This window comes from Loxodonta africana, chromosome 9 (genome assembly GCF_030014295.1).
Source record: "Loxodonta africana isolate mLoxAfr1 chromosome 9, mLoxAfr1.hap2, whole genome shotgun sequence".
Classification (NCBI taxonomy): domain Eukaryota; kingdom Metazoa; phylum Chordata; class Mammalia; order Proboscidea; family Elephantidae; genus Loxodonta; species Loxodonta africana.
The window spans coordinates 33,615,521-33,640,561 of NC_087350.1; the positions used below are offsets into that span (position 1 = coordinate 33,615,521).

A 25,041-nucleotide genomic window follows, 5' to 3' on the forward strand; every position below is an offset into this window, starting at 1 on the left:
TTTTTATGCAAATAACACACGTGGTTTTTTGGGGGGAGGTTTTTAAATTAATAAATTAGCACTTGCAAAAATACCTTGTAGGGTAGGGGAGGGAGGACATGGTTGACAAAAAAAGTTTAACACCCCAGTTATTTTTGTAAAAATATGGTAGTCGATTATGTTTATTCTTTCAAGTTGGCTGCTTGGAAGCTTACGTAATTTGCTTTTAATGAAGCTGTGATAATTTCTGGTGTTCACTGCTTCCCTTTCCAGGGAGATGCTCCAGATTTACATTTGGGGCAATTTCATCTCTTTTTTCTAAGGTTGCAAAATCCATCTTTTCCCTTCCTTTGAAATTTGAGACTATAGTTACCTTCTTTTAGTGTTCCCTACTTCTCCTATTCATTGCAATTCCTGCAAAAATTCTTATAGCCTTTCATTTTGCTTAAAGAGTTGTTATCCAGTTCACTCAACCTCATGGAGAAAAGTAGGTGTACCTATTCAACTTCTATTCTTGGCCTCTGTTGCCTGTGCCATGGGTATTATAATCTTTCAACCTGAATGTCCTCTTCCTTATCATAGAAGCAAAACTATTCTACATAGTCATCTGTTACATGATCAACTCAAGCAGCAGTCAAAAACATATAACTTTCAAAGACCCTTTTTTATGTTTATTTTTTATCCTCAATTGATTAAGTAATAATTTAGAAGTACTAGATTATCAGGGAATAACTAAAATTCTACTCATGAATGTGACATCTATCATGGTAAATTTGGTATTTATGAATATAATAACCAAGATGTTACTTATTTCATGTAAACAGTAATTCTTTAATTTTATTTTGTTGTTTTTTGTTGAGAATATACACAGCAAAATATACACCAGTCCAATCATTTCTACATGCACAATTTGGTAACATTAATTACATTCTTTAAGTTGTGCAACCATTCTCCTTTTCTGAGCTGTTCCTCCTCCGTTAATATAAATTCATTACCGACTAAGGTTCCTATCTAATCTTTCAAGTGGCTGTTGTCAATGTGATCCCATATGAAAAAAAACCAAACCCAGTGCTGTCAAGTCGATTCCGATTCATAGCGACCCTATAGGACAGAGTAGAACTGCCCCACAGAGTTTCCAAGGAGTACCTGGTGGATTCGAACTGCCGTCCCTTTTCTTAGCAGCCATACCACTTAACCACTACACCACCAGGGTTTCCATCCTGATCCCATATGTTGTTGTTGTTAGGTGCCATCGAGTCGGTTCTGACTCATAGTGACCCTATGCACAACAGAACGAAACACTGCCCGATCCGGCGCCATCCTTACAATCCTTATTATGCTTGAGCTCATTGTTGCAGCCACTGTGTCAATCCACCTCGTTGAGGGTCTTCCTCTTTTCCACTGACCTGTACTCTGCCAAGCATGATGTCCTTCTCCAGGGACTGATCCTTCCTGACAACACGTCCAAAGTATGTAAGATGCAGTTTCGCCATCCTTGCCTCTAAGGAGCATTCTGGTTGTACTTCTTCTAAGACAAATTTGTTCGTTCTTTTGGCAGTCCATGGTATATTCAATATTCTTCACCAACACCACAATTCAAAGGCGTCAATTCTTCTTTGGTCTTCCTTATTCATTGTCCTGCTTTCACATGCAAATGATGCGACTGAAAATACCATAGCTTGGGTCAGGTGCACCTTAGTCTGTGTGATCCCATATAGATAGTTCTTAAAAGAGCATAATGCTCAAGGCTCATATAAACAGTAATTCTCATTTTATAAAATAATTATAACTGCCTCAGTGTAATGAATAGAATAATACATTTTTGCAAGTGCCCAGCTGACTCTGAGTTAGGACTATTCTGCCCAGCACAATCTGGGAGAGAATCCTGCATGACGAGAGGAAATATCATTAGTGATAACAGACAGCCCACATTTTCCCCATTTAATAACATGTTACTTAAATGTTCTAAAGGCATCTATGATTGGCCTGATGACAGTGATGTAATCACTTTCCATATCAACTGCTGATTTTAAAAACCGACCTCATTATTAAAAACAAATTTAGTTACAGTGTCCAGTCTACCTGTGTTGAACTTCTCTTTCTGCAGCCTTCAACTGCTGCCTTTTTCTGCCTGGGAGAGAAGCACCTCTCTAATGAGCTAGAATTTCACAAAGGACAAGATCCCCATTTTTTTAGCCTTGACCCTGGGCAGAGACATTCTCAGGATACAGCCAACTCTATTTTCCCCCAGTGATGTCCCACTTTTCTTGGCTTTGGGCAATCCATCCATGCTTTTGCTGAACCTCTGCCAGCCAGGTGCCCTGCAGAGTCACACCATCTTGTCGGCATCACCCCTAATCTGTTCCATAGCTGAAAGATATATAGCAGATCCCATGAGAAATTATTTCACACCTACTTGTAATTCCGAAGAATCTTTTAGACCTTCAGTCTAAATAAATACCTGTGCATAAAAAAATTACCCTTCTTCTCCCTTCCTCATGGCCCTCCCCACCACCCACAGCAGCCACGGGGAGGCCGTTAAATGCTCAGTATTTTAAGAGTAGGAGCTAACATTTCTTAAGCGCTTACCATGCCCAGATCCTCTGCCAAGTAATTCACTTTCCCAGTTTCATTACAGTTAGATCAGTTGAAGGTTACATAAAACTGTCCTATCCTTTCATCCTCATTCTACCTAGTCTCCCCTCACCCGACTCCCTAAAAGAAGAAAAAAAAAAATTCATGTAACATGAGATTTCTAACAACCTGGCTCTGGGAATGGTATCTTTTAATTATTTTTCACATTGCCATTTTGCCTGGTTTTGACCAAAAGGCTTTTAGTAATATTTCACTTGCCTTAACATCAAATATTTCTGCCGGCATTTTTAGAATTAAGAGTAGTAATAATGATTAAAGGAGCCTTGGTGGTGCAAACACTTAGGCGCTCAACTGCTAACAAAAAAAAGTTGGCGGTTCTAACCCACCCAATGGTTCCACAGGAGAAAGAACCTGGTGATCTGCTCTCATAGAGACGACTGCCAAGAAAACCCTCTGGGGCAGTTCTACTCTGTCACATGGGGTCACTATGAGTCGGAATTGACTGGACAGCACCCAAAAGCAGTAGTAGCTAAGATTTATTGAGGGCTTATTCTGCCCCAGTCAGTCTGGGAACATATACAGTCAAACAACAACTTCGGGGAACACTATGATTTTGTGAATGATGAATCTGAGACACAGAGGGTTTAAATAAGTGGTCCAAACTTGCTAATGAGTGGTGGAATTCAAACTCCACCAGTCTGACTCCCAAGTCCACTTGTTTAAATTAACCCCCAGGCACATTGCCTCCCAATAGCTAGTTATCTGGGTCTTGAGCAAACGTCATGTTTCTCTACAACCTCCAGTTGGCCTTCTTTTTGTACCCCCTGGTGCGTCCATAGTCCACATTTTACTATGGTCTTCAACATTGTCCACTAAATGAAATTGTTACCCTGCGTTTTAGGTGGCTGTGTTGTGAAGCTACGAGATTTTTTTTTTTTTTTTTGCAGAGGCGTCAGGGGGGACTAAATTCCTTACAACCTGTGCTTGGAGCCCATTTACATTCAGTCTCACTCAGGAACAGCCGTGGCGGCAGTTTTTCTGAGCAGACGTAAAAATCAACGGGGCATTTCTGACTCCACAGCCTGGGCGAAAGAGCATTTTATATGCTCTAACCAACTGGGCACAGCACCAGCTCGGGTCCCCAGCCGAGCAGCTGTAGCGGCTGGTACACTCGGGGGTTCTGGGAGGCAGGTGATCATCCTTATTTAGATGTGCCAGGGGTCATGTGACCAGAAAATGGAGGCGAATCTGGATTTCCACTTAACTGCTCCAGAAGGGAGATAGATGCTGAAAAGCTGTGAGGGAGCACCGTGCTCGCCCTCCCGCCAGCGAGCCTCCTGTCCTCCTCAGAAGGTAGGTGGGTCCTGGCGCGGCTTTAGGAGGATGGGGGAGGGGAGGACATGCGATGGGGAGTGGGGTTCTCGCAAACGAGCTCATTGCCGCTGGGAAGTTGGAGGGGAGAAAAAGGGGGATGAGAGGATGCCGAGCGCTGCCCAGCCCCTAGCAACTGACAGCTGGCAGCTGCGTTTCATTTTGTGTCCGTTCTACTGGAAAGACTTGTGTCCCCCACGCGCCCACCCCATGTTATCCCTCCTCCACTCTCCCTTGGCAATCAGATAATTAGGGAACAGAGACCCTGCGCAGCTTGTCCCATCCCTGTAACCATTTTGATGCCTTTATGTCTGAATTAAAGTGGAGATGGAAATATCAAAGGAAGTGTCGGCTTTGAAACTGTTTAGGACTGTTGCCTAATGAGTATTATAATGTCTGTCGGGAGTATTTGCCCTGGTAGAGTGGTATTTTTATTTTTTATATTATTCCTAATAGCTATTGAAGCTAGTGACCATATACATTTCTTTATTTCTAATGAGTCTGGTAACCTTTAAGTACTACCTAAGTTCTAAGAGACAGAAATAGGTCACCCTCAAAAATGGGCTTATGTTGTTCTTCACTTTCTTGTCAAAACATTGAGAGACAGAATATTCTACTCATAGAATATCAATGTTTGATTGAGGAATGAAGTTATGTGAGGAACTCAAAAAAGTGATCACCTGGTCAATTTTAACTGAGATATACACAGATTATTAAATTCCCGGGTGGAAACTAGAAAACAAAATTGGACTCCTACCTAGCTGAAGTGATTTAAGAGATAAGAATACCAGCCCGAGGTGATCTAGGGAGGGCGGCATAATTTCCATAAACTGCTCCCCCTTCTTCCATATGAACTCTGACATGGCTTCAGTCTTATGTAAACCGTTATGTGAACACAGCTTCCAGGCCTCTTCCAACCAGATGGCTGCCCCCAAGCCCTGTCTATAGAGAAAAATGGGAGCTGCCCCTGAATGAGTCTAATTCAAAACATACATTTGACGAAAGTTTTCCTAGAATCATAATTGATAATTTGTGCAGAATACTAAAACCTAGAATAATTAGATTAAAATGACTAATCAAAAAAGGGGTTCATGAAATTTCTCTTGAGAAGAGAGACTTCTTATCTGGGAGGGAAAAAGCTGCTTTTATGAAAATGCCTCTTTTAGCAAATTAAACATGCTCAGGATAGGGAAATCTCTGTGCTTTAAAGTTGTCTAGACCCTGAGCTAGCTTACAGGGCTAGGATGAAAAGACTGGGTGTTACTGACCCCTCAAAGGGAAGGTATTATCAAATGTAAGGAAAGAACCACAGGGAAGCTCAAAACCATTATAATCCCTGTTTCACTGCCTCTTAGAATTCTGCCCCTCTGTCATTCTCTAGGTCTCACTATTTCCAAAGCCGAATTACTTTGCCCTGTTGGAACCTTCAGACTAAGGGTGTGATGACTGTGTTCCAGTTAGAACTCTGTATAGGAAGGTATCAGCCATAGAATGAATCATGTGGGAGCAGGTTTCCCTGCGGAATGGGATGGGAGCACCAACTGAAGGAGTCAATTAGCTTGTCCTGTTTGGGCAAACAGAGCCCCCGGATGGTGCAGCTGCTAACCCAAGGGTTGGAGGTACAAGTCCACCCAGAGGAACCCCCGAAGAAAGGCCTGGCTGTCTACTTATGAAACATCAGCCATCGAAAACCTTATACAGTTCTACTTTGACACAACAGGGTCACCATGAGTCAGAGTTGACTCAGTGGCATTTGGTGGGGATCGTAGTGGATTTGGGGAAAGCATTTCTCAGACGAATGAATTAGGAGCTGAAAACTGGAAAAGTTTTTTTTTTTTTTTTTAACTATTCCTTTACATAACTAGGCAGCCATCGGTATTTACAGGGGTTCTATTTCTTATGTGCTTTTCCTTCCAAAGCTTCTCACATAGCTCTGGCATTACTAGAAACTTAATCAATACTTGGTGTTTTTAAATTTATTGAATTTCAAAGAGGGAGCTTAAAGGTGAGGCATTTTGTGATGGGTGTGCATTCTGCTTCCGACTATAGTAACTAGAATATAAATCCCAGAAAAGGAAAGATATTTAATAAACACCAAAGCACCTTTGAGAGCTGATTGTGTCAAGTTTATTGATTATCATTAGTTTCGTTCAAATGATTAGGAAAAACTGATAAAATAAATTCTTTGGACTTTGCTGTGTAATTCAAAGACAAAGACCAAGATGAGACTTTTGTCTTTTGAAGTCAGGAGCACCTAAACATCCCCATGAGATTTAGTTTTGTAATGCAAATTTATCGTTTATGTCCTTAATAAGGCCTAATTCCTCAGAGATGCTTAAGGATAATGAGCCAGATTCTTCTTATTAATACTCTTCAGTGCATCCAGTGAACTCCCATTTTAGATTCCTTTTGATTTATTCATTCTTCAGTGGCTTTGTACTCCTGGAAGTATTTATATCTTATCAAAGGATCACAATTGCTTCTTGACCTTCATACTTCCTAGCTAGCTAGAAGACACAGTGTGGGGTTTGCTCATGGGTTCGATACTCAGTAAAGGTTAAAAAGCTTGGTTTCCCTTTGTTTGGCATTACAAGATTGTGCAGACAGGTTCCTGCTGGAGTCGTATTTGGATTTGGGGTGGTTTCTCAACCCCTTACCAATTCTAGTTAATGGTTCAATTGGGGGAAAAGAAGGGGAAGAGAAAGGGAAGAGGGAAAAGTAGTAGAGGACAGAATCTGTCCCTGGTACTCTGTCTGCATCAGAGTTAACAAAGAACAATTTGGGTGTAGTTCCCTCTGGGTTAATAATGGCAGGAATAGTGGGGTACTGGTGGCTAAGCGTCCTAAAGGGCATAGGGGAAGACAGGAGTGGATGCCTTCTGTTTGAGCACCAGTTCCCATTTGAGGACTCCATCAAGCCATTTACCTGCTCATTTGATAGCTGCCTGATTTTCTGTATTGTTCTTGCATCTTGAGTTTCAGGCACTAAAGTAATATAAGCTGAAATAAATCTTAGAATTCGTTTTGACTCAGTTCTTTAGTGTACAGTCAAGAAAATCAGCCCTAGTTAGAGTGAATGACTGGCATAAGATCAGGGCTTCAGACTGGTTTAGTCATGGCCAATAAAGTGAAACCAGAGCAGACCCAAATTTTTACAATTTGGGTGATCTGGAACAATAACCAGAATGGGAAAAATTATGGGTCAAAGCCCTGGAATGAGAGACTTGGGAGAGGCGTAGTGAACACTTTCAGGAGCTTGATGTGTGAGATTGGATTATTAGCAGGACTGTGGAGATGGACACACATTCAAAGCTATGCGATTGGCCGCCATCTTTGAGCAGGGCACCGCTGTTTCCAAAATCCTAAGGCAAGAGGTTTAGTTGCTATGCAACACATACGCTGCCCTTGTTTTCTAAGAGGGCTGTTGGGTTTCTAGCAGGGCTTTGACCCATAATTTTTTCTGTTCCAGTTGTTGTCGTTCCAGTTCACCCAAATTTTTAAAATTCAGGTCTATTCCAGTTTTGTTTCTTCAACCATGACTAAACCAGGAAGAACCAGTTCAAAGCCCTGCTTAAGAATACAGAGTGAGTGGTGGAGCTGGGGTCAGAACCCAAGTGTCCTAGCTCTTGGTCTTATGGTATTTCCTCTTACCCCAGGGCCTTAATAAAAAATCTGGTCCATGTGTTTGAATTGATCAGACTTTTTTTTTTTTTTTAAGTACCACTGTTTTAAGTATAAGGTGCCATTTTTCTAATTCCTATACAACCAAAAAAAAAAAAATTTTTTTTTTTTTATACAACCATTTTTTTTTTTTTTCATATACTTTTGGGGAAATTGAAATTGAACTCTGCTCTCGGAAGCTGTGCATTTATTGTGAACAAGTTCGTATCCCTAAGGGTTGTACATGGTACAGAGATAATTGAGATGCAGCCTTTTACCTCACTCTAGTGAGGAGGAGGGGGTAAAACAATGGCTGTCAAAGGGCGAAGTGAAGTCAGTTCCATAGAGGTATAAACAGGGACTCTGGGGCTCAAATGTGGAAGAACTTCTTCCTTTTCCTGTATTGTAGAGCAGAAAATATAGGACTCATTGGTGGGGCAGATTAAATAGATTGGGGGAAAAGATAAAAGGTGGAGAATTTCAGTAGGAGGGAATATCATAGACCAAACTCTGGTGTTAGGAGAACTGTCAGCTTGACTCAGGAAACTGGAAGCTCATTTTGCCTGAAGGATAGAGTGGTTGGGGTAGCTAAGGATGGTATGAGGACTCCGACTCTACCAGCTGCACTATAAAAAGGGCAAGGTGGGCAAACCCCACCTTTATCACTAACCGAGTAGATTCCAGCATGAATCTAGTTCCCAGCTGGAAGTAGATCCGGGGCTTGCCTTCTCACATATTCACTCCTACTTCCGTGGCAATTCCTCTCTCTGACCCTAACCACCCAATGTTAGATCAGACCTCATCTCCGGTATCCTGAGGTCAGGTCATCAGGGAGCAGCTGTAGGCTCCAGAATCTGCACAGATCCTTATACTTCAGACCAACTGGTTTTTTTCTCTGTCTGTCTTTTTCTCATCCCCTGGGACCAGGTCACAAGCTACAAGGGTTCTATCCTCCTTCATCAGCTGCCCATGTAGCCTTTCTTTATGACCCAGCCACCCAGAGCTGGCTCTACAGAAATCAACTCTGTACTGCAAGCCCCTGCTGGCTCATTGCCCCTGTGAGTTAATTCTCTGTAACGGTTTACAAAATTCATGGAGACTACTACCTATACTTACATTTACCCATTTGTTATAACCAGAAAGGATACAAGTGCAGAGATGCATTAGGCAGGGTCTGGGAGAAGTCCCGACACAGGGCCTCCGTTGTTCCCAGTGACATACCCCTCCTTCACCCATGGATATTTTTATAGATATGAGAGGCCCTAGAGAGAATGTTTCAAAGTCCCTAGTCCCCTAGTCACTGGGACCTCAGTGAATATGTGTGACTTGGGCCTTAATGCATAGTTATGATCTATCCAATCCATGAATATGCATGACTGCGTTAGGCACCCGCCCTTCCTGAAGTTAGTTCACCAGGTGTGGGGCCTGTGTAGCCCTACTTGCCGGGCTATTTTTGAAAAACAAAGGCATCTTGATTGCCCAGGTTATTTTCAGAAACTAGAATCAAAGGGCCAAACCACATTATTTATCCCACAGGTGAATGAATCCATGTGGTCAAAGGTCAAACAAATAAGTATGTATTGAATGTATTAAACACATTGGCAGTGGGAAGCTAGTGTGTTTTGAACTGGGTGTTGTGATTGGCAGTAGATCGTCAATACTGCTGGAGAGATGGGAGATGAGACGGGGGTAGTTGTCCATCTGAAACATAATAAAGGCTGAAACTGTGCCAGGGATGAAAAGAAGAGAAGCAATTCCAGAACTGTAGACACAGAAGAAGCTGTAAATCAAACCTGTTGCCATGGAGTTGATTCCAACTCATAGCGACACTATAGCGAACCTATAGGACAGAGTAGAACTGCTCCATGGTGTTCCCAAGTAGTGACTGGTGAATTAGAACCGCCAATCTTTTGCCTAGCAGCTGAGCTCTTAACCACTACACCACCAGGGTTTCCTGTGAATACCAGAGAGAAACTAAATCTGTCAAAACTTGTGGGAAACTGGTTTGCAAACTTTAGGTAGATAATCAGAATGTTCTAGGTATAGTTTTGCCTGGAGACAGACATCCTTCAAAGTCCCTTCCAACCCAAGAATTCGTAAATGAACATGTGCCCTGCTGTTGTCTAAACCCAACATGGAAGTCCCATTCCTAAAGCAGCCATTGCCCATGAAACAGGAGAACAACTAGGGGAATAAAAATTTCACCACTTAGCAATTACATTTTTCTACACCCAACCCCAGAAATACCCAGGAAAGGTTGATGAAATGGCAGTTCTAGAAATAGTTCTTCCTAAAATAAAACAGGAGTGAAACCAACTTGGTGCGATCCCAAGAGAGCAGCTGAAAAAGAGGTATGCTAGGAGGATGGGAAAATGATAATGAGAGGAGAGCTGGCAAATACCGATCTATAGAAAGATTGGAGTCCCTGGGTGGTGCGTACAATTTAGGCGCTCAACTGCTAACTGGAAGGCTGGAGGTTCAAGTCCACCCAGAGGTACCTCAGAAGAAAGGCCTGGTGATCTACATCCAAAAAGCCAGCCATTGAAAACCCTATGGAGCACACACGTGAGCCGGAGTTGAACTCATGACAACTGGAGGTGGTGGTAGATAGAAAGATCAGGACTGGTAACTGGAAGGAAGCTTGGGATGGAGTAGAACCCCATCCCCAGACTGTCTGTGGGCGAGTTTTTTATTGATAGTGATTTTTTGTTTTGTTTTTTACCATTAACATTAAGTTCAAGAATGGTCAAACGTCATTGCCCTTGCTTTAAGGTCAGAGGCTGGATTTTCCATGATGAACGTTTCACCAAATTTTCAGCACTTGGCAGTTTATAAACTCAAGGCTTGTCTGTAACTAACTTGACGGATATGTGACTGGTTTTAGGCTGTTATTTCCCAGTACTAACTTTTATCCACCAACAGGAACCTGATAACTAGAATATGTGAGTAATGTGCCATAATCTTGAAATCCCATGTAATACTATAATTGTGCCAACAGTTATTTAAAAGCATAAATATATTTCTTTTTCCTGAAGAGTTACTGACGTTTATACAATGAAGGCATGCCAATTTAAAAAAAGTGGCTAAATGAATCAATTCTCCCTGTAAGGTTGGCATAGCTGTGTGAGTCCTGGCCATATCCCTTAGGAGAGTATGAAATTAATCAAGTTCTTGTAAATTAGCTTCATAGAAATATGATTATTCCATGCAGTGGGGCACATGTAAGTAAAGATGATGGCTTCTCTCTCTGGGAGCCTCGAGGGGCCTAACTCAGGCTTCTCTGTTTCCCTCTAGATCTGTCAGGCACCAGTAGAAGGGCTTTTTATTAGACTGAAGGACTGATAGGCCTCTTCCAGAGCTGATTCTCCTCGTTGAAACTAGGTATGCAGGTGAAAGAGATCAGATACCCTGAGAATGTGACAGTGATGTGCTGGGAGACTCTGATGGTTCCCTGATTGGAGACGGGCCCCCAACCCCAAGAAATCATTTACCACACTTCAGTGATGAGTCTAAGGGTGGCTTCAGGGGTCCCATGGCCACTTTGGAGACTCACAGTCAATACAGAGGGTCTAGCTGAGCTCAAACTTTCCTAATAATAGAGCAATGTTAGAAGCAGTAACGTAGTAGAACTTTTGCCGAGCACTTCATTTGTTATCTTGTTGATATCACACTAGTCTTCATACCATACCCATTTTACAGCTGAGGAAACTAAGTCATAGGTCAAGTAGCTTTACCACAGTTACATGGTTAGTAAGAGGTGGAAGTGAGATTGATTCCAGTCTCCCGTTGTGGTAGATTACCTCCCTATTTGTGAGCATTGCTTTTTCTTAAACTGCTCTGGAAGGCTAAGGAGAAACTCCTTGCAGGAAAATGTGGCTAGGGGTGAGAGTATAAAGTGACTTCTTATTTTCGGCTTTGAATTGGGGATCTAAGGGAGTCCAGAATCCCCAAAGAAGGTTGGAACCTTAAATGTGATTCAGAATTTCCCTATTTCCAAGAGATCACTTAACAGACCTCAATCACTAATTTTAGACCCCATCTATTAGGACAGTGGAGGAAATGAGAAGAAAAGGCAAAAAAGGGGCTTAGGCAGATACACGAGACCAAGGGGTGCCTCCTCTTAAAAAAGGAGGCAGGATTAGAAGGCAAGAAGGGACTGGAGTTGGTTGGATGGACATGGGAAACCCGGGCGGAAAGGGCAAGTGTGCTGTCACATTATAGGGATTGCAGCTAGTGTCACGTAGCAATGTGTGTATAAATTTTTGTATGAGACATTAACTTGAGCTGTAAACTTTCACCCAAAGCACAATTAAAAAAAAAAAAAAAAGAAAGAAAGTGGCTTATGGTCTCTGGAGCTGCCCTGACGTTGAAGATGCAGACATCCCCTTCCGTAGAGCCCCCTCCCTTTGACCTGACCAGCAAACCATGCCAGAAGGCAAAATACCAGGGCGAACAATCTCAGGTAGCTTTTTCCAAAAGTGATCTCAGTTTCCAGAGCGTGTCTTCTCCCTACATGGTATTTTTTATTAGGGTAGTGATGTGCACAAATGCATTTATTCAACAAATATATGAGGGTCAGCTAATTGCAAGAATCAATGGCTCAATGCTTCACGTTGGTGCTACCCTTGTATTTACAAACAAATATACCGAATCTAAGCTCCCTGAGGTGGTATCAGCAGTGGTTCAGTAGTAGAATTCCTACCTTCCATGTGAAAGCTCCGGGTTCAATTCCCAACCAGTGGACCTCAAGGGCCGCCCTCACCTATCTGTCAGTGGAGGTTTGGGTGTGGCTATGATGCTGAACAGGTTTCAGCAGAGCTTCCAGACTAAGGTGGACTAAGGAAAAAAGGCCTGGTGACCTACTTCCGAAAGTCAGCCAGTGAAAACCCTATGGGTTGCAACAGTCCAGTCTCATTGTGCATGGGGTTGACAACTTGAGGGTAGTGAACAACAACAACAACAAACTCCCTGAGAGCAAAAACTTCGTTTTCATTACCACAACATCCACAGAGCCCTTTGAATGGATCCCAGTACGTGATGGATAGCCGATAAATACTTGTTGAATGAATGAAAAGAAAGAAAAATATTGCCCGTGGGCATACGTATTTTTGTCAGTCTGTTTTAGCAATCAGATCATTTTTGTTACGGGTGACAAGTACCCAATTTACCTTGCCTTAAGCTAAAAAGAAATTTTGTTAGCTCATATTACTAAAAGTTCAGGAGTTAACTTGGCTGTAGACAGGGCTGGGTAAAAAAGGACAAGCCACGCAGTCAGTATTTATCATTCTTTCTCTACCCATTCTCTGTTTCACAATATATTGGGTTTACTCTTAGGCTCCTTTCTCTACAGCATTCCCCTCAAAAAGGGTTTCTTTCTCAGTAATTTGAGCCAGGTCCTAGGTTGAGCTTCACTGGAATAACATTGGTGTCCTACTCATCTAGTGCTGTTATAACAGAAATACCACAAGTGGATGGCTTTCACAAACAGAAATTTATTCTCTCACAGTTTAGGAAGCTAGAAGTCCAAATTCAGGTGCCAGCTTTAGGAGAAGGCCTTCTCTCTCTGTCAGCTTTTGGGGAAGATCCTTGCCTCCTTCCAACATCTGTGGGCCCAGGTATCCTTGGGGATCTCCATGTGCATTAATCTTCCCCGGGGTCTAGGAGATTCTCAGCACAGGGACCCTGGGTTCAAAGGACTCTTCTTTCTTGGTGGTAGTGAGATACCTCTTCTCTCTGCTTGCTCTTCTCTCCTTTTATTCTTGTAAGATAAAAGTGTGATAAAAGCAAGGGTATGACTTGAGTAAGGTTGTAACTTGAGTCACACCTTCTTGTAAGGCTGTGACTCAAGACACACCCCACACTGACTCTGCTTCATTAACATATTTTAAAAAACCATTGCTGTCAAGTTGATTCCCTCTTATAGCAACCCTATAGGACAGAGTAGAACTGCCCCATAGGGTTTCTAGTGAGCAGCTAGTAGATTTGAACTGCCAACCTTTTGGTTAGCAGCCAGATGCTTAACCACTGTGGCACCAGGGCTCTGTTCATTAACATATAGTGATTAGGATTTACAACATATCACAAAATGGAAGCTAATTACCTCAGAGCACAAATGGAGGACAACCACACAATACTGGGAATCATGACCTAGCCAAGTTGACATATATTTTTGGGGGACAAAATTTAATCCATGACAGTCAATGGGTCACATGTTCATTCCTGGAACCAATCACTGTGATAGCGGGTGGGTACTATGCTGGTTGGTCAGGCCTGGGTCACATGGCCATCTCTGAAGGGAGAGGGTGGCGTTAGCCTCAACCCTCAAACCCTTTGACTCAATGTAATGGAAAAATGATTCCCCACAGGGAAATAGAGGTGCTGCTTTTAGAAGATGAAACAGTCTGTGTGAGTTGAAACCAGAAATATCCTTTACATTCAAGTACATTAAAAATGTTAATGGTGACCGTCTGTAGGGATAAATTACAAGTATTTTTTCCTTTATGTTTTCTACAAATTACATGTATTTTTATAATGAAAAAGCAGTAAGCCTTTTTTAAAGGTCTCAGAGAAACTAAAGCCTTTTTAAAGGTTTAAATCACTCCCTCTACTGAGGAGATTCTTGTTCAGATCACGAGAATGTTTCAAACTTCCAAAATCTTTCCTTTCTTTCAACATTTTCTGTCCCCATCACTGCCTTCTGTTAGTTTTGGCTTCTTCAGGGGGTTTTCTTTTGTTACCTGATCTGGCTTTGCCACTCCCCATGGCTCTGAAGTTCCCTTAAAGAGTTCTCTTAAATATTAAAAACATCATTTCATCTTTAAAATAGTTAAACTACTATGGTTTAGTTCAGATTTCAAGGTGATTATATCTCTTTTAAAAGACATACCCTAACTAAACAAACAAATGAAAAAACAGCTCCCATGGAGTTGATTCCAACTCATGGCAAGCCCGTGTGTCAGATTAGCACTGTGCTCCACAGGTTTTTGATGGCTGATTTTTCAGTAGTAGATGGTCAAGCCTTTCTTCTGAGGTGACTCTGGGTGGAATCGAACCTTCAACCTTTGGGTTAGCAGCTGAGTGCATCAACCATTTGTACCACCCAGGGACTCTACACCCTCACTAGGTTAGATTTAATTGCTACTCTTTAAACTTCCAGAAAAGGACATCACGTTTGGTAAAGTGGAGGGTCAGTGAAAACGAGGGAAACCCTTCCTGAGATGGACTGACATGGTGGCTACAACAGTGAATTCAAACAGACGAACAATCATGAAGATGTCACAAGACCGGGCAATGCTTTGCTCTGGTATACAGGAGTTAGAGATAACTTGACGGCAGCTAACAACCACAACAAGAAGCTGATAAGAATTCCCAAAGGAGTTTTGGGCATAATTCTGAGACATTCTTGCTTGTGTTTTATATGGCATTCTGGGATAACTTATTTCCATGAGCTGACATGATTAGGCCTCACTGTGGGAGCAGTTGAAGAAAGCCTTGCTTTTGTACAGGTGTAACACTGATATCAAAAATGAAGCAGAAGCATCAAAACAAAACAAACAAAAATGGAATCTAAGAAAATACACACACATACACACAAAGCAGTAAAAGGAACCAAAGTGGAAAAAATAGACTATTGGAAAAGAGAAGATATTAAGAGATAGATAGAGCACAGATATTGAAAAACAGACTGCAAAGCAAGGGTAGAATTAGATAAATTTAAAAACAATCTGCTGCAAAAGATGAATCAGCAAATCTGTATATGGCCAGTACTGGGAGAAGCAGGTAGTGGCTATGTCGTCTATTTTGATATCCCTGTTGCTTGCACAGGTAAGGTCCTCAGAAAATAACTTGTGAAGGTGAATGAACATGACAGCCATGTGGCCACAGTGGGCAGCGGCCCCTCTGTTATGACGGCTCATCCAAGACTGGCCTTTTCCGACTTTCTTCCATTTCAGCTATTCGTGCTGCCTTCCTACACTTTGTTTTGAAAAACATCTAGAGCCGTGATAACATGGCAGTGGGACGTGAGAACGTAATATTGCTACTGATAAACAGCTGCAACAACTGCTTACTAAGTACTTAATTTTTTCTAATGTTCACTGGAATTTGACAAGTGAAGATTTCTAGAAACTATTAGAGAATCTTATTATTTTTAAATTGCCTTTTTATTTTAAAACGTTGGATATGCTCTTGTTTTAATAATCGAAAACACAGAAAAGTAAATGAATAAAAAGTAAAAAAAAAATTTTCTCCCCAATACTACTTCATATAGGTTACTACTTGTTGTTAGCTGCCATCAAGCCAGCCCCCAACCCATGGCGCCCCGTGTACAATGGAATCAGATGGTTGTCATCCATAGAATTTTCATTGCCTGATTTTTCTGAAGTAGATTGCTGGGCCGTCTTCCTGTCTATCTTATTCTGGAAGTTCTGCTAAGACTTGTTCAGCATCACAGCAATATGCAAGCCCCCACTGCTGGGTAGAGTGGTGGCTGCCCATGCGATTGTTACCACACTACAGTTGAGAATTCTACCACTGATCCACCACTGCCCACTAGGGAACCACTCAAAAACCCGTTGCTGTTGAGTTGATTCCTGTCATAGTGACCCTATAGGATAGAATAGAACTGCCGCATAGGATTTCCAAGGCTGTAAATCTTTACAGAAGCAGATTGCCACATCTTTCTCCTGCATAGTGGCTGGTAGGTTAGCAGCCAAGTGCTGCCAGGGCACAGCATGTTCTTTTCCTTCTAGATATTTTCTCTACCTAAAATATACATGTAAATATATATACGTAACTTTATATAAATGGCATCACCCTAAGCATAACCCTGTAACTTGATTTATTTGTTAAATATATCTTACTTTTCTGTGTCAGTATATTTAGAAATTTTGTTGCACTGATATACCATAATAAATTTCATGTTATATTTAATCACTTCCCTACTGATGGACTTTTTGATTATCCCTTATATTTTTAAAAAAAAAAAAATTTTTTTTTTTTAAGTGGAAATTTTTCTTTATTCACAGAATAGGCAACTAGTGACCAAGGCTGATGGCAAAATGAAGCAAAGTACTCCATATCCCAGAGAGAGAGAGCAATAAGCTCTCAACAATTGAGTTATAGGCTTTCCTCAAGACCTCTTAGAAGGTGGCCCAACTTTGCTAAACTCAGCCATCACCCCAGGCTACATGAGCAGAAGACTGAGAGGAGGAGAGTGAGGGAATATCAAGAATCATTGCCTGGTTCGTTGTGTGTCCCCTTTCTGCTCCTCTAAAACCAAGTAAGTGTTGCTCCCAGAGAATCGTGGGTAAAGGCAAGGAACACCTGCCACAGAGAGACGAGGATCTTGTTCCCAGTTGGATATCTGCATAGGCAGTGGACATGTGGGGTCTGCCCTTATCCTACCTGAGCCAATAGTAAGAACACCAGAGAGAGGATGGCATGGGTGTCCTGTGACCCACGGATGGTAGTAGACTTGACCCATTTCTCAGGACCCCATCCAAGGTGACAGGGCCCCAGCCAGAGGCTGTGCCAGTTACTGAGGTCAGGGTGAAGATGTGGAGTCAGGCCAGATCTGTATCACAGAAGTGGGTAAGGCTGACGCCCCACAGGCCTCATACAAGCATCTACCAGAGGGAAGGGGGTTATAGAGAACTGACCCTCCCCGCCCCATTCCAGCATGCAGACTGTGAAGAGGAAAAAATGAACAGTCTATACTTTTCCCCATTCCTACTCTCTACCTCAGCTCAACCCACCCAGCCTCTTCTCTCTGATCTGAGGTGCTGGAATAGGAAGAAGGATGGCGGAGCTCTTCCTAATCCAAGTTCCCTGACATTCAGCTTTGGCCAGTGAAGGAGATGAGCTTTTAAGATGAGAAATTGGCAGTTTAAAATTGGATTGGATTTTAATAGCGAGAAGTGATAACACTCAGCAGGGATGGGAGATTGAACGTTGCACAGTTGGGAATAGCAGTGATTAGAGAAAATATAAACTATTTCATGTTTGTATTACTGCCCATTTCAGACTGCTCCAAAAAAAAAAAAAAATTCTTTTGTAGTAAACATCTTTTTTACGTATACCATGGTGTATGTACATCTGGAAACCCTGGTGGCGTAGTGGCTAAATGCTACAGCTGCTAACCAAGAGGTTGGCAGTTAAAACCCACCAGGCACTCCTTGGAAACTGTATGGGGCAGTTCTACTCTGACCTATAGGGTTGCTATGAGTCAGAATCGACTCGACGGCAACGGGTTTGGTTTGGTATGGTTTTTGGTGTACATCTGTGAGTATTCTGCACTATGGAGTCTCTGAGTGGCTTAAACAGTTAAGCACTCTACTATTAGCCAAAAGGTTGGTGATTCACACGCACCCAGAGGTGCCTCGGAAGAAAGGCCTGGCAGTTTGCTTCCAAATGGTCACAGCCTTGAAAACCCTGTGGAACACAATTCTACTCCGCACACATGGGGTTGCCATGAGTTAGAATCGACTAAATGGCAACAACAACAAAATAATTCTACACTATATATGACTGTAATTGGAATAGCTAGTCAAAGAGTATCTACATTTAAAATTTTGATGAATACAACCAAAAATCATACCTCAATTTACACTCACACAACCACATGCCACCAGCACAAAATATTAAATCTTTATAATTTTAAAGATACGTTCAGCTTTTAGGAAATGAAATTTTATTCGAGTTGTCTTACTCTAGAACTGGGGTCGCAAACTATGGCCCGCAGGCAAATCCAGTCTGCCACCTATTCTTATATATAAAGTTTTACTGAAACATTGCCACGTTCGTTCATTTACCTGTTGACTATGGCTGCTTTTGTGCTACAATGACAGAGTTGAGTAGTTGCAACAAAGACTGTATGGTCTACAGAGGCTACAATACTCTCTGGCCCTTTACAGAAAAACTTTCCTCAGCCCTGCCCTAGAGAAGTCAGAGGCTTAAAAAGTCTTACATCATGTCCTGTGGATCAGCAAATATAACTGCTTGATTAGCAGTTGAAGGAGTATGTATTTAAGTGCCTGATGTTAATATTCCTGGTGCCAGATTGTCCAGGGCCTTTAGGTGACCCTTGATTCTTGAACTACTTCAGGGAAGGAAGTATTAACTAAGCCAGGGTAGTCATTGCATTGCCTTGTTGCCACGGGCTAATGAGGAATGCTTGTGATTTGATTTCCTCAGGGCAAGAGGGTAGGACAAGGAGGCAGGCTGGAGGCACATTCAAGGCTGGAGTCACAAAGAATGAATTCCAAGTGGTGCAGAGCTGGTGACATGGGGCATGGACAGGGCTGCAGTAGCCTATGTTGAGACCCTAGTCAATTCCTGCCCACCTGGGCATCCTGCAGAAGTGCCATCCCTGGCCCTGAAGAATCTGTCCTCAAATCTGAAGAAACAAAATTGTTCACTTCTCTTCCCCCTGCTTTCATAAGAACCTCATCCTTGCTAAGCCAAACACCTCCAATTGCTCCTGAGTGACCTTTACCTAATTGTGTGCATAGTACATCTTTGTAATATCACTACTCTAATAGTCATCTAATATCCCTAAATTATGTTTTGAAGAAAGCCTGACTGACCATCGAAAATAATTCATTGAAGGAGAATTTGATGGTCAGGTTCCAATATGTGGAGAGATACTAGGTGAAACGTTTTACCAGAAGAACAAGGAATCTTCACATCTCTAAATAAGTGCATTTGCCCATTAGTTATTTATTAATTTCCACCACATGCTAGGTGCTGTGCTAAGGACTGGGAGTGCCTGCCCTCAAGGAGCTTTGTATTTGTGTGTTTGTATGTGTGTGTGTCTGTAGTCCCTGGGTAGTACAATTGGTTAATCGGCTACTAAGAGATTGGCAGTTTGAACTCAAAGTAAAGGCCTGGCAATCTGCTTTCAAAAGGTCACAGCCATGAAAACCCTATGGAGCACAGTTCTACTCCGACACACGTGGGGTGGGGGAGAGTTGAGAGGCAACAGAGAAGTTACCAATAGGTAATTGTAAGAACACAAAGAGTACCCATTTGAGGTATCACAGAGTGCTGTGGAACCTGACCCAACTGTATGGGCTGGAGGAGAATGGGGAGAAACTCAGTGATGCTAAGCTGAGTTATAAAGGACAAGCAAGATTAGCAAGGCTAAGTGGGGAAGGGGGATGAGAGACACAGTGAAAGAGAAGCTTCAGGTTTTAGGTTGGGGCCAGGTCATTATGAAGGCTTTGTGAACCATGCTCTGGAGCCAGGACTCTTTCCTCAAGGCGCTGGGGAGCCACTGAAAGGATTTAAGCAAGAAAGGGGCATCAGTGTTGAAACCGAGAAGGCTGTTCAATGAATGATTTGGAGCAGATGGTATGCAGTATTGGAAACAGAGAAAGGTCAAGAGGTTTCTTCAAGGAAGAAAAACGGTGAGGACTTAAACTAAGGTATTAACAGTGAAAATGAGCAGGAGGGGACAAGGTAAATCTACAGGACTGGATGACCAACTGGATTGTGAAGAAATGGTAGTGAGGTATAAAGAAAGGGAAAGTGAGAAGGGATGCAAGTGTAGGGGTTTGGGTGCCCAGGCGATAGGTAGAGGTACTCGTTAGGATGGGGAATGTACTAGCTAGCTATTGCTGCCTAACAAACCATCTCAAAACTTAGCAGCTTGAAAAAACAAACATTCATTATCTCACAGTTTCTGAGAGTCAGGAATTCAAGAGTGGCTTTGCAATAGGATCTGGCTCGGGGCCTCTCATGAGGTTTCATTAAAGACAGCTGGAGCTGCAGTCATCTGAAGGCTCAACTGGGCCTGGAGGATTTGTCAAAGAATTTATGAACATTTTTTTAAAAGTACTACAGAGAACGTTGTTTTTAGGTTGTTAGGTGCTATTGAGTCAGTTCCAACTCATAGCAACGCTGTGTACAATGGAACGAAACACTGCCTGGTATTGTGCCATCCTCAAGATCATAGTTATGCTTGAGCCCACGGTTGCAGCCACTGTGTCAATCCATCTCCTAGAGAGTCTTGCTCTTTTTCACTGACCCTCTACTTTACCAAGCATGATGTCCTTCTCCAGGGACTGATAACATGTCCAAAGTACATGAGATGAAGTCTCGTCATCCTCACTTCCAAGGAAAATTCCAGTTGTACTTCTTCCAAGATAGATTTGTTTGTTCTTCTGGAAGTCCATGGTGTATCCAGTATTCTTTGCCAACACCATATTTCAAAGGCATGTTGCCAATCTGTGGAAGGAAGATCTTGAAATCAGTTTTATACATGTTGAGTTTGAGATACCTCTGAGTAATCTACATTCTGAACTGTTAAATTCACTACATAGACTAGTGTATGCCCCTCCCCAGTATGTGAGTAGGCCATCTAATTTAATCCTCTTAACAATAAACAAATCTATTCACCTGTATTAAGGTTATAGATAAAATATTAGAACAGAACGGCATATACCTGCAGGCAAAAGTAGAAATCTCTCTGTGTCCCCATTTGCAACCAAGGATTTAATTATTATCTGAAAAGCAAAATGGGCTGAATGGTATTTAGGCTTCTTTCTATTCCTGCACAGTGTTCGTCATACTTCAGTGTTCATAGGATTTACTGTAAGGAATTTCATATGTAAAATCATGTATATTGTCATTCAGGGAGCACTTCAAGGAATTTTTTAAATGTATATTCTATTTTTGTTGTTGAGAATATACACAGCAGAACATAACACCAATTTGACAATTTCTACGTGTATGGTTCAGTGAATGATTGCACTCAAGCTGTGCAACCATTCTCACCCTCATTTTCCAAGTTTCCTCCCCCATTAACATAAACTCACGGCTCCCTAAGGTTTCTGTCTAATCCTTCTAGTTACTGTTGTCTATTTGATTCCATATAGATAGATCTTAAACAGAGCACAATGCTCAAGGCAGACATTCTTTACTATTTAAGTGAAACTGTTGGTTGGATTTAAGAAGACTTCAGGGGATATTGTTGGTTTATGGTTGAAAAATTTTCTCAAAGCAATAATTTCAGGGATTCGTCTAGCCTCCATGGCTCCAGAAAGTCTGGAGTCCATGAGAATTTGAAATTCTGCTACACATTTTCTCCCTTTTGATCAGGATTCTTCTATAGAATCTTTGATCAAGACCTTAAGTAATGGTAATCAGGCACCATGAGTTCCTCTAGTCTCATGGTAAAGGAGACAGTTGTTCACGGAGGCAGTTAGCCACACATTCCATTTCCTCCTATTTATTTCAAGGATTTTCCAGTGGTCATTTGGACTACAAGTGATTTTTGCTACCTGCAGAATTTTGGAATCAAACTCTAGATAAGAAGACTGCATTGTATCCCTTTTCTCTGAAACCCTGAAAATAGGCATCTGTTATTTGCCAAGCTTTGCAAATACTCTAAGTGCTTGTCTTCCTACTGTTTGTTTTCTTCTCCTTTCCCTATTCTCACCTCCTTCCTTCATTTTCTTGCAGTAAGCTGGCTTCTGGGGCTCTTCTGCTGGGCCATGGCTCTTGTCTGTTCTAGGGTGAGTGAGGCACAAATGGGTAACTGATGCCAAGAGTCTGATTTAATGGTCATGAACCCAGCTTCCTATTGTGGGACCAGGACTCACATCTTTTTTGTGATGTGGTATCAGCTTGATTAAGCTGAATATGGAACCCAGTGCAGCCTCAGTCTTGCCTTCCACCTTGAGTAATTTGATAAGTGTGCTAGGTTCAGAGAGCAGCCTGTACTGTTACCTTAAGTTGTGTGGCCTCCTGTATCACACAGGAAACCTGAAATGTCAATCCTCTAACTACTGGCCTTGAAAGGGCTCATTTATGTACTTAACAAAAGAAGTCAGGCACCTCATAAGAGGTTTTGTTTGTTTTTCTTTTATTTCCATTTCTAGAGAAAGCAATTTTATCAGCCCGGAATATCTTACTTAGAAACTCTGACATTTATGTCAACATTTTCCCAAGATATATCAGCATAGCCAACTAGTATTTTTCTAAAGAGCAATTAAGCCCACTTCTTGACCTGCTATCCTACTTCCTATAACCACTTTTTAGTGGCCAATCTTTTAAGAATGGTTTATCCTGAAAAGGATTGCTGCCTGTAGCTGAGTCCTTGCCTGCCAGGAAACATGGCCATCTAACAATGTGTGAGCCAAGTCTTGCTTCACTGATCATTTCCTATGAAAAGAACCTGATCTCAGGCAAGTCTAATCCAACAACAACGATTAAATACCTCCAGATTCAGAAATGCTGAAGGATATAAAATGGACTTAACTTTGTACCAGTTCTAAAGGCAAGAAGATGTATTTAACAGCATTCTAAAGGTTTTTGCATTTGTGGTCCTTCACTGTGTGTGGCACCAGAACTGCCATGCTATTGCAATTAGACTTTTTTTTTATTAACACGCATTAACACCAGAAACACAAAGTCTGCTAATATGCGTGGGATAGATTTTCAAACCGAAGAATTCCATTTATGTCACTGTTCCCCACCTGGTGGTATTCAAGATCATTAGAGGTGCTGCACAGGTTTAGTGTAAATAGCATTGAAGCACAGATGAGCCTGGTTCATTTTCTCATGTGCTGGGTTGCGTTAGCTGACTCAGTCCAGCTTGTTTTTTACTATCTGAATGTAAGACTATTTATTTTCCTCTAGGAACTGCTTTAGCTGCTTTCACAAGCTTTGACATGTAGGCTTTGTTGTTCAGTTTTCTTTACTAGTGTGTTTTCATCTTTCGAACATTTTTGTGATTAATTTCTGAGTGTATGGTCCTGAGATCAGATAATTTGGTTCATATGATAATGATTTTTAGTGTTTTATGAGACATCTTGTATGGTCAGTTTTTGAGAATTTGAGAATGTATTTTTGTTGTTGTTGAGTGTAGAACTCCACATCTGTCTATTAGACTGAGCTATATTAATTCTGGAGCTCTGGTGACATAATGGTTAAGAGCTCATCTGCTAATCAAAATGTCGGCAGTTCAAATCCACCAGCTGCTCCTTGGAAACCCTAGAGGGCAGTTCTGCTCTTTCCTATAGGGTTGCTATGAGTTGGAATTGACTCAATGGCAATGGGTTTTTTTTTTATATTAACTCTATTGTTCAGATTTTCTACATTCTTAGGCATTTCTTCTCAGATTGATTTGTAAATTATTGAGAGGTATATTCAAATTTACCCCCATGAATTTAATTTCTCCTTATAATTTATATGCAGTTTTTGTTTTACATACTTTGAGGCTATGCTGACAAAAGCATATTGGTTCTGGATTATTACATCTTCCCGATTTTCCTTTTATCACTAAATAAGCACTTCAGCCTTAATAATGCTTTTCTAAGATCTATTTTGTTTGCCTTTAATATTGCCACACTCACTTTCTTGTGGTTAATATTTTTCTGATATATCTTTTTATATCACTTTGTTTTCAACACTTCTGCATCATTATGTTTCGATGTTCCTTTCTTAAGCAGCATGGCTAGTCAGGCAAAGTGACGCCATGACAAACAACCCCAAATCTCAGTGGTGAACACAACAAAGATTTATTTCTTGTTCACATTGTAGTGTTAGGCAGTGTCCAAGCTGCTGCATTGTCTCCAATTCTCATAGGCTGCTTTTTTATTTTCCACCCCAGATTCCATTCAGACTGCACGTACAGAGGCCAGAGGATAGAGGTTTTTCCCATCCCCTTTGATTGAAGGGGGCAGCTTTTTAAGTTCTAAGGCCTTATTTAGTTGTTTAGATCTAGCCCTTCCTTCCATTCTCTGGAGGTCACTTCTCCTGTATATGTGAGAACCCTGGTCACACTTCCTAGGGCCTGTGTCCAGTCCAAAACCATGGGGGCTACCTTTTCATCAACTTTCCCTAGAAACTCTTATTTTCTAGCACTTGAGGATTTCCCCTGGTTTCTTTCAAAGTTGGAAATGTAGGAATTATTTTGGGCGTGTTCTTTCCAACACAGCATTTCTTTGTATTTGTCATGGTGCACAGCATTACACCTTTGGTAGACACAGCTAACACTTGCTAATCTCTGTTTTTTAGCAAAGAGAATGCCTCAGTGAGAGCCTAGGGATGGCTACCTTGAACTTAATGACATTATTTTGTTTTTATTACATTTAATTTATGTAGCTATTCCTTTTAGGCAAGTAATGCTCAGTTTCCATATACAGTAGTAATGCAGGCCTTCCTTTAAAAATAAATGTATTTAAAACAAATCAGTTTAAAGAAAAATATTAAGTAAATGGGTAGAGGATACATGGCTTTGAGAAAAAAACCCATAAAGGCAATATATTAATGCTCAAGTTTATGGAGTACTTTGAAGTATTCAATGCGCTTCTGAGCTTTTGTCTCCATTTTTAAAAATGTTCTCTCATTCATTAGCAACCTAAGCAAGAAGATATGTACCATATGTGTGAAATGGGTTATTCAAATTAGGAAACAAAACTTTGAGTATGTG

At 41.4% G+C, this 25,041-nt stretch overlaps 1 protein-coding gene and 1 long non-coding RNA gene across 10 annotated transcripts in view; one reads left to right on the forward strand and one right to left on the reverse strand.

Moving 5' to 3' along the window:
• The window catches only part of PRUNE2 (prune homolog 2 with BCH domain), a 313,858-nt gene that overhangs the window by 241,431 nt on the left and 47,386 nt on the right, over positions 1–25,041 (forward strand). The window lies entirely within an intron of this gene.
• LOC111749813 (uncharacterized) overlaps positions 12,494–25,041 on the reverse strand; it is a 42,626-nt gene continuing 30,078 nt past the window's right edge. For 3 of the 4 annotated variants that reach the window (XR_010322965.1, XR_010322963.1, XR_010322962.1), the window contains 2 exons: positions 20,644–20,831; positions 12,494–13,362 (listed from right to left, as the gene is read on the reverse strand). This is a non-coding gene — a long non-coding RNA (uncharacterized LOC111749813). The remainder of the gene's footprint in view (positions 13,363–20,643; positions 20,832–25,041) is intronic. The other variant, XR_010322964.1, reaches the window with a different exon arrangement.